General features: G+C 42.3%; 1 pseudogene; it reads right to left on the reverse strand.

Annotated features, from left to right (window-relative positions):
• LOC111979058 (dihydropyrimidine dehydrogenase [NADP(+)]-like) overlaps positions 1-15,839 on the reverse strand; it is a 184,137-nt pseudogene extending 168,298 nt beyond the window's left edge.
• Between the last annotated feature and the right edge of the window lie 257 nt (positions 15,840-16,096).

Consider the following 16,096-nt stretch of genomic DNA (forward strand, 5'->3'; position numbering starts at 1 on the left):
CACCAGTGTATCTGTCTCTCTTGTCTCTCTCTATCCCCCCCACCCCTCATCCCCTACTGTGAAAGGAAAACAAATATTAGTAACATGTTACATGGGGATGACTTTTGGCCTATGTATGCCGTGTGGTGTTATGGAATCAGCCATGTAAACACATAAGTCTGTTGCACGTTTAACAGAAGTACAAATTGCTAAATACGCTGGAAAAGTTAGATGTCACAACGACATAGCTTTACCTTACAACCCTACTGACCTTACCACTACTCTGGTTGTGTTGACTCAGCAAACAGAGAGAAGCATAGTCCAAAAGAATAAAGTTCCTTTTCCGTTTCAAAACAGTTCCGATAGGTATTGATTAAAAGCACTGTGTGAAAAGAATGCAAAGATGTTTGGGTCTTTATGTGTAAAAAAAAAAGATACAATAAATATCACTATGTGATGCGTCGAATACGTTTTTAATATGACGCGTCAAAAAACAAAATGCTATTATAGAATGTTGTGGGTGCTGAATTTGCATGCACAAGCCAAATGCCACCACTGCAGTCAATAAAAAAGTCTGCAAACGAGCACGCACAATGGCCGCAATGTGTTTACTATGTGTGTACGATACTGCAATGGTATGGTAATGGTAATATATATATTTTATTTATTTAACCTTTATTTAACTAGGCAAGTCAGTTAAGAACAAATTCTTATTTACAATTATGGCCTACCAAAAGGCCTCCTACAGGGGGATAAAAAATTACAAATAAAATATTGGACAAAACAAACATCACGACAAGAAAGACACAATAACATTACAAAAAGAGAGACCTAAGACAACAACATAGTATGGCAGCAACACATGAAAACACAGCATGGTAGAAACACAACATAACAACATGGTAGCAACACAACATGGCAGCAGCACAACATGGTAGCAGCACAAAACATGTAACAAACATTATTGGGCACAGACAACAGCACAAAGGGCAAAAAGATAGAGACAATAATACATCACGTGAAGCAGCCACAACTGTCAGTAAGAGTGTACTTGATTGAGTCCTTGAATGAAGAGATGGAAATAAAACGGTCCAGTTTGAGTGTTTGTTGCAGCTCGTTCTAGTCGCTAGCTGCAGCGAACTGAAATAAGGAGCGACCCAGGGATGTGTGTGCTTTGGGGACCTTTAACAGAACGTGACTGGCAGAACGGGTCGTGTATGTGGAGGATGAGGGCTGCAGTAGGTATCTCAGATAGTGGGGAGTAAGACGTAAGAGAGTTTTATAAATAAGCATCAACCAGTGGGTCTTGTGATGTGTATACAGAGATGACCAGTTTACAGAGGAGTAAAGAGTACAGTGATGTGTCCTATAAGGAGCATTGATGGCAAATCTGATGGCCGAATGGTAAAGAACATCTAGCCGCTCGAGAGCACCCTCACCTGCAGATCTATAAATTACGTCTCCGTAATCTAGCATGGGTAGGATGGTCATCAGAATCATGGTTAGTTTGGCAGCTGGGGTGAAAGAACAATTACGATAGATGAAACCAAGTCTAGATTTCACCTTAGCCTGCAGCTTTGATATGTGCAGAGAGAAGGACAGTGTATCGTCTACCAATACTCCCAAGTACTTGTATGAGGTGACTACCTCAAGCTCTAAACCCTCAGAGGTAGTAAGCACACTGGTGGGGAGAGGGGCATTCTTCTTCCCAAACCACATGACCTTTGTTTTGGAGGTGTTCAGAACACAGTTAAGGGCAGAGAAAGCCAAATTGGTGCACAAAATAAGCTAGTATTTGTTCGACCGAATGGGAAAACAACTGCGTGAGCATTTGACATGAGATCAGGATCAAACGAGCAGATTTTTTTTTAAATGCTCAGTTGTCCAACAGATAGATAACAAACTAAACATGCTAGCCATCTACCTAGCCCTGTTAGCCCAAGCTAACGTTATGGCAACAGTGTTTTCCACAAGTAGATAGATTAGCCAGTCAAATACAAAAAGTAGCCAGCCAGGCATCCCAAAATAACTCTAATTTGGTGGCCTCTAGTACATTCTAATGCATGGCTCATCAACTACACCGAACAACAATATAAACACAACATGTAAAGAGTCGGTCCAATGTTTCATGAGCTGAAATAAAATATCCCAGAAATGTTCCTTATGCACAAAATAATTATTTCTCGCAAATTTTGTGCACCAATTTCTTTACATCCCTGTGAGTGACAACTTCTCCTTTGCCAAGATAATCCATCCACCTGACAGGTGTTGCATATCAAGAAGCTGACTAAACGGCATGATCATAGCACAGGTGCACCTTGTGCTGGGGACAATAAAAAGCCACTCTAAAATGTGCAGTTTTGCCCCACGCAACACAATGCCACACCTGTCTCAAGTTTTGAGGGAGCGTGCAATTGGCAAGCTGACTCCAGGAATGTCCACCAAAGCTTTTGCTAGATAATTGAATGTTCATTTCTCTACCATAAGTCACGTCCAATGTTGTTTTAGATAATTTGGCAGTGCGTCCAACCGGCCTTATAACCGCAGACCACATGTAACCACAAAAGCCCAGGATGACAGCGTGTTCCAGTTCCCGCCAATATCCAGCAACTTCGCACAGCCATTGAAGAGGAGTGGGACAACATTCCACAGGCCGCAATCAACAGCCTGATCAACTCTATTCGAAGGAGATGTGTCGCGCTGCATGAGGCAAATAGTGGTCACACCAGATACTGACTGGTTTTCTGATCCATGCCCCTACCTTTTTTTGTTGTTACAGTATCTGTGACCAACAGATGCATATCTGTATTCCCAGTCATGTGAAATCCATAGATTAGGTCCTAATGAATTCATTTCAATTGACTGATGTCCTTATATGTACTGTAACTCAGGGCTGTTTTTGTGCATGGTCGTGGGTCCGGAACATAATGACAAATCATTTGTAGACTGCAAATTGACACACTGCTCGCTTAACCCCGAAGCCAGCCGCATCAATCTGGCGGAGAAAACATTGTCCATCTGGCTACCGAAGTCAGCTTGCAGGCACCCGGCTTGCCACAACGATTCGCTTGAGTGCGATGGGACAATGAAATCCCGGCCGGCTCAACCCTCTCCTAACCCGGATGACCCTGGGCCAATTGTGCGCCGCCTCAGGCCGTAACACACCCTGGGATGCTTCCATTTTTCTCTCTATTATGGTGGGAACACTTGGCAAAATATTTCCAAAATTAAAATCACTTCCTGGTGTTTTTGCAGTGTTTTATGTCCAACAATGTTATTTTTTATAAAAACTTAATATGTCAAAAGTTTGGACACACTTACTCATTCAAGGATTTTTCTTTATTTTTTACTATTTTCTACATTGTAGAATAAAAGTGAAGACATCAAAACTGTGAAATAACACATGGAATCATGTAGTAACCAAAAATGTGTTAAACAAATCAAAATATATGTTAAATTTGAGATTCTTTAAAGTAGCCACCCTTTGCCTTGATGACAGCTTTGCACACTCTTGGCATTGGAGTGTGGAATTTTTTTGTGGTATTTTGTAGAAAGACATGACTTATAAATTACTGAAAATGTATGAATTAAGTGTATTGTCTAGGTCTAGGCCGATATGATCAGGACTATTTTCTAAGTAAGGTGTCAAGTGTCAGTGTGCAGCGGGTAGGACGGAGTCAGGCGCAGGACACAGAACTGAGTAAAAACGTACTTTACTCGAAAATAAAACAACAATAATTTCCACCCTGGGCAAAAACACACCAGCTCACAGAAGTCTTTACCACKTAACTAAGAACAAACACGCACCAAACCATGTGAGAGCCAGAGGGTTAAATAGGGAATAAATTATAACGTAATGGAAACCAGGTGTGTACAATCAAGACAAAACAAATGGAAAAGGAAACGTAGTTCGGTGGAGGCTAGAAAGCCGGTGACTTCGACCGCCGAACGCCGCCCGAACAAGGAGAGGCACCAACTTCGGCGGAAGTCGTGACATAAGGGAACATTTAACCTTTTTAACATTTAACCTGTCTAATTAATCTTGAGATTAAAGAGATTAAAGTCTTATTTACAGTTTAACTGCAAGATATGAATTGCCCCATGATGTTTGTTCTTTATATAAAAAAAAAGTAAATAGCCCAAATTATCTTGAAAAATATCTAAAGGTTTTGTTTTTCCAGGTTTCCGCTTTTTAACTGAAAAGGTTTTTGKGAAAGCCTTTCATCTACCAGAAAACTGTTTTCATTAGCAGCATCGCTAACGGATACGCAAAGTAGTAGATGTGAGCACTGCACACACACAGGGAGGTGCATTCCCATTGCCTCTTCAGAAAGTTGCAGGAAGTATGAATCACTGATGCATTATCTTAATGTCTTATGATAAACCTGGGCAAATTAATTAATTTTCTAAACATTTAGTTGATTCCCTACTAAGGTCAAAACATTTTTGAATACTGTTTTAATGCTTTTATTCCACAAGGAACCTATTTATCATATTTAAACCAGAATGAGGCTCTCCACTACCTATTGTTCCTGCAGTGATGATTCACCATCTTCTTTTGATGTTTTAATTCAATGTTTTCACTTATCTGCAGATAATCGCCAAAAAGCCTAGGCCTATCAGTAGCCAATGCAAATCACGGAGCGAAATGAATGGTTCTCTCACCTATGCGATTCGATTGGTTACACTCACTAACTGATGAAAGGAGAGTCACTCACTTTAGCGTCACTGTCTGACAAGCTCCGACATCCTAGGAAAGGAAACCTAGGAAATGATTTGGTTTACTTGTAGCAATGCGATACAATGGACATACACTAAGTATACTAAACATTTGGAACACCTTCTCAATATTGAGATGCCCTCAATACGACCTCAATTCGTCTGGCATGGACTCTACAAGCGGTGGAAATGCGTTCGACAGGGATTCTGGCCGATGTAGACTCCAATGCTTCCCACAGGTGTGTGAAGTTGGCTGGATGTCCTTTAGTTGATGGACCATTCTTGATACACATGGGGAAATGTTGAGTGTGAAAAACCCAAAAGCGTTGCAGTTCTTGACACAAACCGGTGCACCTGGCACCTACTACCATTCTCCGTTCAAAGGCACTTACATATTTTGTCTTGACCATTCACCCTCTGAATGACACACAAACACAATCCATGTCTCAGTTGTCTCAGGGCTTAAAGATCCTTCATTAACTTGTCTCCTCCCCTTTATCTACAATGATTGAAATGGATTTAACAAGTTACATCAATAAGGGATCATAGCTTTCAACTGGATTCACCTGGTCAGTCTGTCATGGAATGAGCAGGTGTTCTTAATGTTTCGTATACTCAGTGTATAACCCCGTTTCATGATTTATGAATGACAAAGGGATTTAGGGATCGACTTTATTCAGTCAGTTCGACACCTTTTATAAACTAGTCAACACTTGCTGTTCAGTTGTCAATCAACGCACAGTAAATATCTTAGGCCTACTTGGCGCCACGACTCTGCGTAGCTGGCTATGTGATAAATGATTGTGTCAGAAAACAATAATTAGGCTATTGGATTTAGACTCATCGTTACTACTTACATTACATTTGACGTGCAAATTCACGAGCATCATGCTCTTTCTCCCTCTGCCGTGTAAAGAAATATAATGACAATATGTTTATGTCTCCGCCCAAACAATGGGAGTCGTTGTCCCAAAGGTGGGAAGGCAGTTTAGGTACAACATAAGCCCATACAAACGCATTAGGCTTATTTTGGACAGATTTTGGCGAGAGTGAAACCTCTCACTTTGCCTCTTCCTCTCTGCTGCGTTTCCCTGTCATCGCTCGCTTTGTAAAAGATCACTAGAAGATGCATATCGTTCAACCTAGCGGGAGAGGGCTCAACGAACTAGCGAATTGAAACTTTTAAATTAAAAGTAGCCTAGTTAATATGAAGTGGGAAATGTAGCTGCCTGAAAATGAGTGTGTAACCGGCTTATTAGCCAACAACTGGCGCTAATGGAAAACACTGTGAACAACTAGCTAGCTTCATCTGGCTAGTGTGGCTTGACTGGACCGGGTCCGACTATCATCAACCAAATACAAAAACAGTTTTATAAATTAGGGGTATTTGAGATGATGACACCTCGTTACATAATTAGCTAGCTAACTATAGCTACTGAAASAGATGATATCGTTTTGCCATATTTTGGGGGGAGAACATTGTTTGCATCCATAGCTAGCTTTGTTTCTGACCATGTAACGGCAGTCTATTYCGTCTTCCTCATCGGACGAGGAGAGGCGAGAAGGTTCGGAGGACCAATGTACAGCGTGGTAAGTTTCCATGATTTAATAACATGAAAACAATATACAATTACAAAATAACAAAACAAACTAACCGTCACAGTCCCGTGTGGCACAAACACTGACACAGAAAACAACCACCCACAAAATCCCAACACAAAACAAGCCACCTATATATGATTCTCAATCAGGGACAACGATTGACAGCTGCCTCTGATTGAGAACCATATTAGGCTGAACACAGAAACAGACAAACTAGACACACAACATAGAATGCCCACCCAGCTCACGTCCTGACCAACACTAAAACAAGCAAAACACATAAGCACTATGGTCAGGACGTGACAGACCAGCACTGTCCCAGAGTTTGGGGAAGTGCGTGTCTGACTAGCACTGTCCCAGAGCTTGCAGCGGCAGGCAAGACAAAACATTAACAGCATCATAGCATAGGTATCGATGAATCGTTGTGACATATGAAATAGGAGTGATAGTGTAATCAATGTGTAATGACTAGGTACAAAATTGTTGAACATGTTAAATTATTATGTGCATTCATATTCAGGTCCTGATTGGTCAACAAGCTTATTTGACGCGTCAAATAGTGTTATTTGACATGTATCTTTTTTTGACACACAAAGACTCAAATTATGTTCCATAGAAAAGTACTACTGCTATCTTGTTTCAAAACTATGAATCTTGGCTGCTCCAACTGTATTCACAAGTATAAAAACCTCACCATATGCAGTACTGTATGCTACTGAAAATGGCTTGTAATGAGTTGGTATGAACAGTCTATTTATATGTATTGGTAATGTAATTAAATGTACTTCTACTTACGACAGACTTTGAGATGTGTTCATGTCATTTGTCCCCGTGGAATGAAATCAGTCCGCGATGTACCTAGCCATGTGTTAAAAAAGCAACCGTCTTCACACGAGAGAACAGATTGGCAATCTTGTCACAATGTCAAAGGTCTCCCTCCTGTGATTTCCAATGACTGCTAAATAAATCTCAAGCTCTAATTGCAAACACCCTTATAATTCAATGCTTAAAGTACTCCGATACTGCCTGGGGACTCCACATAAGCATTATTTTCAACAAATGAAACATTTAAATTTTTTCCAGCGTGTAGCCAATCTTGGCGTTCCCCTACAGACAAATGAATCCCTCCGAGARGGAAAGGCTGAATGGTGACTATAAAACTCGTTTGTTCCCCTAATAATTAGGAATGACTAAGAACACCTCCCCCCAAACCCCTCCATCACCACTTCTGTTATTGCGATGATGACGTTTCCATGGCGTCCCATTCCCCTCTTCTCATTTCCACCTCCTTTCACCTGAACGCCTCACAGAGTGCCCCGTGTTCGCTTAGAGTCATGTGCTTGATATCGTCAAAGTTGTTCTCCAACTTCACACAGCTCTGGAGAAAGAGAGGGGTGAGTGCGAGGGAGAGAGAGAGAAAGAGAGAGAGAGAGAGAGAGAGAGAGAGGAAAAGAGAGAGAGATAGAGAGATATATTAGATACTGTAGATGACCATACCAAGAAACAGAGGCAGAAGAAATACTATAAAATCTGAACGCATTGCGTACTTATTCATTATAATGTACCATAGCAATGGAATGCGGTTTTATATATGACCTTTTAGGATGAGTACACCAATGAGTAATGCACTATAGCCAAAGATACAGGCCTCTTATAAATTCCTGTTTCAAATAAGGATGATTAATTTGAGCTATTTAACACGTTAACGCGACACGGTTTACATTATATGAAGGGAATCTATAGGGATCCGTTTTATAACGTCGACAAAGTTCACCATAAGCTGTTTCCTTTATTTAATAACCTAATACAGTTCAGGCCTATACACTGTTCACTGACTTAATCCTCTTAATGATGCACAATGGGAGAGTAAATACAGCCAGCACAGTAGGCCCATTTTAGATTAAAGAGAAGGGAGGTATTTGGGAAGGGAGTGGAGAGTGGAGGGGAGTTGGATAGGGAGTGGGGTGGGAGACTTTATAAAGCTAATGCATATATAATTGTATTTCACCTGCCTCCACCATCAAACACACCTTGGGGCACTTTGATAATTGATATGTACTTTTAAATGCCGATATAAAAAAATCCCTATCTCACATTTGGTATGTAATAAATTCAAATCTAAACCTGCCTCACCTAAAGCCCATTCTTGTGGGAAGCTGCTATAGACCACCAAGTACTAACGATCAGTATCTGGATAATGTGTGATATGCTTGATAATGTGCATTTGGAAAGTACTTTTTCCACATTTTGTTACGTTACAGTCTTGTTCTAAAATGTATAAAATCGTTTTTTCCCCTCATCAATCTACACACAATACCCCATAATGAGAAATGAAAAACAGGTTTGTAGACATTTTTACAAATGTATTCCAAAAAAAACTAAAAAATATCACATTTACATAAGTATTCAGACCATTTCTTCTGAATACTTATGCTGCCAAAGGTGTTGAAGCACCTGAAGTCTTCTTGCATATGAGGCTACAAGTGAGGGCACACCTGTATTTGGGGAGTTTCTCCCATTCTTCTCTGTAGATCCTCTCAAGCTCTGTCAGGTTGGATGGGGAGCGTCACTGCACAGCTATTTTCAGGTCTCTCCAGAAATGTTTGATCGGGAACAAGTCTCGGCTCTGGTTGGGCCACTGAAGGACATTCAGAGACTTGTTCCGAAGCCACTCCTGCATTGTCTTGGCTGTGTGCTTGTCTTATTGGAAGGTGAACCTTCGCCCCAGTCTCAGGTCCTGAGCACTCTGGAGCAGGTTTTCATCAAAGATCTYTCTGTACTTTGCTCCGTTCATCTTTCCCTTGATCCTGACTAGTCTCCCAGTCCCTGCCGCTGAAAAACATCCCCACAGCATGATGCTGCCACCACCATGCTTCACCGTAGGGATGGTGCCAGGTTTCCTCCAGACAGGACACCTGGCATTCAGCTCAAAGAGTTCAATCTAGGTATCATCAGACCAGGGAATGGTGTTTCTCATGGTCCGAGAGTCCTTTAGATGCCTTTTGGCAAACTCCAAGCGGGCTATCATGTGCCTTCTACATAGGAGTTGCTTCCGTCTGGCCACTCTACCATAAAGGCCTGATTGGTGGAGTATTGCAGAGATGGTTGTCCTTCTGGAAGAAGGAAGAAGAAGAACACTGGAGGTCTGTCAGAGTGACCATGGAAAAAGTACCCAATTGTCATACTTGAGTAAAATTGAAAGTCACCCAACACACTTCAACACTCAGACATCAATTACAAACTAAGCATTTGTGTTTAGTGAGTCTGCCAAATCGGAGGCATTAGGGATGACCAGGAATGTTCTCTTGATAAGTGTGTGAATTAGACAATTTTCCTGTCCTGCTAAGCATTCAAAATGTAACTAGTACTTTTGGGTGTCAAGGAAAATGTAAGGAGTAAAAGGTACATTATTTTCATTAGGAATGTAGTGAAGTAAAAGTAAAAGTTGTCAACAATATAAGTAGTAAAGTAAAGTACAGATACTCCAAAAAACGACTTAAGTAGTACTTTAAAGTATTTTTAATTAAGTACTTTCCACCACTGCCATCGGGTTCTTGGTCACCTCCCTGACCAAGGCCCTTCTCCCCAATTGCTTAGTTTGGCCAGCGGCCAAATTAATACAAATTTAAAAATGAAAAGCTGAAATGTTTTGAGTCCATAAGTATTCAACCCCTTTGATATGGCAAGCCTAAATACATTCAGGAGTAAAAAGTATTTTAGGARGTCTCATAATAAGTTGCATGTGCTCAATCTGTGTGCAATAATAGAYTTGAACATGATTTTTGAATAACTACCTCATCTTTGCACTCCACACATACAATTATCTGTAAGGTCCCTCAGTCGATCAGTGAATTTCAAACACAGATTCAACCACAAAGACCTGGGAGGTTTTTCAATGTCTCGCAAAGAAGGGCACCTATTGGAAGATGGGTAAAAAAACAGACACTGAATATCCTTTTGAGCCTGGTGAAGTTATAAATTACAATTTGGATGGTGTATCAATACACCCAGTCACTACAAAGATACAGGTGTCCGTCCTAACTCAGTTGCCGGAGAGGAAGGAACCGCTCAGGGATTGCACCATGAGGCCAATGGTGACTTAAAAACAGTTACAGTGTTTAATGGCTGTAATAGCAAAAAACTGAGGATGGATCAACAACATTGTAGTTAGTCCACAGTAGTAACCTAAATGACAGATTGACRAGAAGGAAGCCTGTACAGAATAAAAATCTATTAAAACATGCATCCTGTTTACAACAAGGCACAAAGTAATACTGCAAAATAAATTTGGCAAAGCAATTCACTTTTATGTTTGGGGCAAATCCAATACAACTCATTACTGAGTAGCGCTCTCCATATGTTGAAGCATAGCGGTGGCTACATCATTGTCACGACTTCCGCCGAAGTCGGCTCCTCTCCTTGTTCGGGCGGCGTTCGGCGATCGAAGTCACCAGCTTTCTAGCCATCGCCGCTCCATTTTTCATATATCCATTTGTCTTGTCTTGTTTTCATACACACCTGGTTTTCATTTCCCCAATCAATCGACTTGTATTTAACCCTCTGTTTCCCATCATGTTTTGTGTGTAATTGTCTTCATGTCAAGTGATGTTCGTTAAGAGCTTTTACCTTATTGTTCCGTTTTTTGAGCGCGTTTGTTTTGTTGTGCTCCCGGTTTGTAACTATAATAAAGTGCGCATTATTCAATATTACTCTGCTCTCCTGCACCTGACTTCGCCTTCATACACACCTTGACAATCATGTTATGGCTATGCTTGTAATCGTTTAGGACTGGGGAGTTTTTCAGGATAAAAGGAATGGAATGGAGCTAAGCATAGGCAAAATCCTAGAGGAAAACTTTCAAACCTGCTTTCCATCAGACACTTGGAGATGAGTTCACCTTTCAGCAGTACAATAACCTAAAACACAGGGCCAAATGGTAAGCACCAAGCAGACCGTGAGAGTAGCCAGCTAGCGATAGTGTCTGAGGTTTAGGGCAGGGTACTGGGCGGAGGCCAGCTAGTGGTGACTGTTTAACAGTCTGATGGCCTGGAGATTGAAGCTGTTTATGAGTCTCTCGGTCCCTGGTTTGATGCACCTGTACTGTCCGCCTTCTGGATGATAGGGGGTGAACAGGTCGTGGCTTGGGTGGCTGAGGTCCTTAATGAACTTCTTGGCCTTCCTGTGACACCGGGTTCTGTAGATGTCCTGGAGGGCAGGCAGTGTGCACCCGCTTATGTGTTGGGCCGACCACAACACCCTCCGCAGAGCCCTGCAGTTGTGGATGGTGCATTTGCCGTACCAGACGGCGATACAGCCTGACAGGATGCTCGCAATGGTGCCTCTGTAGAAGTTTGTGAGGTTCCTGAGGTTGAAGAGGCGCTGTTGCGCCTGCTACACCACAGTCGGTGTGAATGGACCATTTCAGGTCATCAGTGATATGCACAGGGAGGAACTTTAAGCTTTTGACCTTCGCCACTGCTGCCCCGTCGATATGGGTTGGGGCATGCTCTCACTGCTGTCTCCTGTAGTCCACGATCAGCTCCTTTGTTTTGTTGATGTTAAGGGAAAGGTTATTTTCCTGGCACCACTCCACCAAGGCACTCACCTCCTCCTTGTAGGCTATCAGGCCTACCCCTGTTGTGTCGTCTGGAAGCTTGATGATTGAGTTGGAGACATGCGTGGCCACGCAGTCATCGGTGAACAGGGAGTACAAAAGGGGGCTGAGCATGCACCCCTGTGGGGCTCCCTTGTTTAGGATCAGCGTGGCGGAGATGTTGCTGCCTACCTTCACCACTTGGGTTCGGCCCGTTAGGAAGTCCAGGACCCAGCTGGACAGGGAGGGATTCAGACCCAGGGCCCTGAGCTTAGTGATGAGCTTGGTGGGTACTATGGTGTTGAAGGCTGAGCTGTCGTCRATGAACAGCATTCTTACAGGTAGGTATTCCTCTTGTCCAGGTGGGATAGGGCAGTGTGCAGTGCAATGGCGATTCCATTGTCCGTGGATCTGTTGGGGCTGAATGCAACCTGTAGTGGGTCTAGGGTATCAGGTAAGATGGAGGTGATATGGTCCTTAACTCGCCTCTCAAAGCACTTCATGATGACAGAAGTGAGTGCTATGGAGTGATAGTAATTTAGTTCAGTTTCCTTCGCTTTTTTGGGTACAAGAACGATGGTGGATATCTTGAAGCAAGTGGGGACAACAAACTGGGACACTGAGAGATTGAATCTGTCYGTAAACACTATAGCCAGCTGGTCTGCGCATGCTCTGGGTACTCAGCTTGGGATGCTGTCTGGGCCGGCAGCCTTGCGAGGGTTACCATTAAAGGCTGCATTAACAGTAYTTAAATTGTGCTGATTATATTAAAAGCGGGCATGTTTGTGCTTTATGATGAACTAATAATAACGTGTATGGAAAAATCAACACAAAAAACCTCCATGTGTTCCCGTTCTGGCAGATCCTTGCTCTCGCTCCCTCATTCCCTTCCCTCAGGGTACTCAGATTAGTCTACATATTGTAATCAGCTGTATTTGTCTCCTTCTAACATGAATTGTTGAGGGGATAGGATGTCTATCATCCAGCCTCCATCTCCCTAGGTACAATGAGGGGGGCAGGGGGGTGATAATACTTATCCTGGGGGGTCCTGCTATTGCTAAGCTATCCTACAGCAGGTGGAGATCTTCTTCTTCCTCTTCCCATGTGCATTACACTTCCTCCCCCCATCAACCTTTCCCTCTGACCTCTTAGACAGCACAATGAGTACACTGCGAGTCAGCCTTATTAGACGAAGCCCTTACAAAACCAACACCTCAGTGACATTTCAGCCGGGGTTACGAAGAGGCACAAGCTTTCATTAAGAAACATTGCCAATGCCAATTTAGGGTGTTGAGAGGGAATCACAGTGGACAGTTGAAAAGTCCTTTATGATTTAGGACCTGCATTTGGAAAGTCTTCCGACATGTTAGCCAAGCTCATTTGCGCTATACAATGCAACATAATTACAATTCCAATTACAACCGCCCGCCACGGTCGCCACAGGGATAACCATTGACATTTTCACTCGAAATTACCAGTTGCATTTATATTCTGCAAAGGATTTGTCTAATCCAACATCTAGGGACTCTATTATTATTAATTAGACAAAATGCTTAGTGTTGGGAATTGCCGACATAATTTAAGCAGCTTATTAATATACAGTCTCTGGTAACAAGATTTTTTTGTATAGTAGAACACTCGCCACATGGTGCGGTGGGACGGGGGGCATTAAAAATGTGCATTTGAATATGGTTAGAAGCCTCTGAAGCTGGATCTATGAGTCGATAACCAGAGGAAATGTGCAATATTAAACACATTTAGGGCAGCATCTGCTGGGCCTGGTCTTTCTGATTCATGTCCCATCGAAGATGATACTGTTGATCGGTACTCCAAAAGGTTTCAATGAGGAACGGAATTGTGACATTTTGAATGATTGTGATATAAACGTAACTACAGCATCGGATCAGATTTTTTTTCTCACTAAGTGATCTCTCCAGGGAAAACTCAGGGCCCTAGTTATTTTGCCTGGGTCTAGAGTTTTCCTGGGGTTGTCATTGGGTCAGGAAAAAATTCTGGCCATAGAGATGAACATAATGATGAGTATAATGAAAAATGGGAAAGAGGGTACACATGACGGACTTCCATCACAGCTCTTCTCTGGGTTTCTATTCCAGCGTTTCTTCTCGATCTTCTTCGCGGCCGTTGAGTGGATGGCAGCGTGGGTCTACCCCCTCGGGTTCAGGGACAGGATACTATAAGGCAACTGTCACGCCTGCTCCTGCTCTTCTGGCTCCAGGCTGCCCTGCATTACGCACTCCTGCCACCATCATTTACACATACCTACCTTCCCTCGTCACGCGCTTCAACGATATTGGATTCACCTGGACTCACTCAATCACCTGTTTATTAACTCCCCTATATTTGTCAGTTCCCCAGCTCTGTTCCCCGCTGCTGCATTGTTTGTCATATGTGCGTGTTACCCGTGCGCTGACGCTGTTCTTGTCTTGTTCTATGTCTGTTCCCGAATAAATGTCTGACTACCCGTACCTGCTTCTCCTGTCCGGCGTCGGCTCTTACAGGCACATTGAACATAGCTCATCAACGCAGTGCAGCCTTATTAAACTAATACACTATCACAGCTTATTGTGAACTAGACAACGTTGTTGCAACACCACAGAGGTCTCAGTATTGAGTGGGTTTGAGAGTAGTACAGAGAAGCAAATAAGAGAGGGCATTGAGGCACATACAGTAGGAATTGTTTTATGAAGAATTATCAATGGTAGGATGGAATTTTTGTGTGTTTTAATATAGCATATGTTTTTCTTTTGGCTACATGTTTATGGAGAGAAAAATATATTTCTACACTCTGGAAATAATCATAAAGTCAATCATTTTATAAATGTTCACAGTGAAATGAAATGTGTAACTCTAATGAGAGAAAATGTCTAATTGTGGCAAAACACCATCGGATTGTGACAACAACCTATGTTAATCATACAACACATTAATGTAATTCCTTTTTTATGACTAACGTCAAGAAAGAAAGTACCACCTAGGCCTAGTTTAGATAAGGAGGGAAATGCACTGTGAAAACAGAGACACATTGAGGCTGAATAGATTCTGATACTGCATTTCCTCCAGCTCTGACACAGCGCCCATTGATTCAAGTTGCCAGTCAAATTATCATGGTACGTTCAAGTCTTTCAAGACTGGCACAAATGTAAAGTAGGGTCCTCTGTTCTGATGGCAAACACAATTAGCAACCAGTGCTAAATGAGGSAAAGGAGGGAAGGGGGGGTGGGCCTGAAGAAAAAAGGAAACAGCCATTACCGGCACACTAATACTAATTTAATGCTCTTCGCAGTGTAAAGGGAAACCATGTCTGTATTCATTTCAGTGCACACGGAGAGCACGATCAGACAAAGGGCAGAACAGAAGGACAAGCACAAATTGAAATGAGCCTCCCTTTGGTCCTGGTCCCAAACTGGGACTTGAAGGCAGCGTGTGAGGTTGGTGCCAGACAGATAATAGTTATTGAAACGCTTGATAACACACAAAGCAACCAGATCCAAGATGTGAGTGCAGGCTGCTGTCATTCAACTGGCAAAGTTGAGGTATTTATAATAAATAAATAAAAATTGTATTAGATAATGTATATAGTATTATTGAAGGCACTCGTTAAATCCACTTCAGTCAGTGACGCGTTAAAGACGGATTGTGACGATTGAGACATGGATTGTGTATTTGTGCCATTCAGAGGGTGAATGCGCAAGACAAAATATTTAAGTGCCTTTGATCGGATTATAGTAGTAGGTGCAAGGCACACACGTTTTTGTCAAGAACTGCAACGCTAGTGGGTTTTTCACGCTCAACAGTTTCCAGTGTGAATCAAGAATGGTCCACTACCCAAAGGACATCCAGCCAACTTGACACAACTGTGGGAAGCACCGGAGTCAACATGGGCCAACATCCCTGTGGAACGCTTTCGATACCTTGTAGAGTCCATGCCCCGATGAATTGAGGCTGTTCTAAGGGCAAAAGGGGATATGCAATGCAATATTAAGAAGGTGTTCCTAATGTTCTGGTACACTCAGTGTATGTTATATGTGACTCGTTTCAGGAAACTAGGCGTATGTCGCACGTCACTACCTCCCAGAAGAGCCATTTGAACAGAAATGCCTTCTGGAACATGTGAACTTTCATGTGCCTTAATTACAAACTTGTATGCCATCTGTAAATATGAATAAAATTGTTAAATTATGA

The sequence above is a fragment of the Salvelinus sp. IW2-2015 genome, linkage group LG19 (assembly GCF_002910315.2).
Source record: "Salvelinus sp. IW2-2015 linkage group LG19, ASM291031v2, whole genome shotgun sequence".
NCBI classification, from domain to species: domain Eukaryota; kingdom Metazoa; phylum Chordata; class Actinopteri; order Salmoniformes; family Salmonidae; genus Salvelinus; species Salvelinus sp. IW2-2015.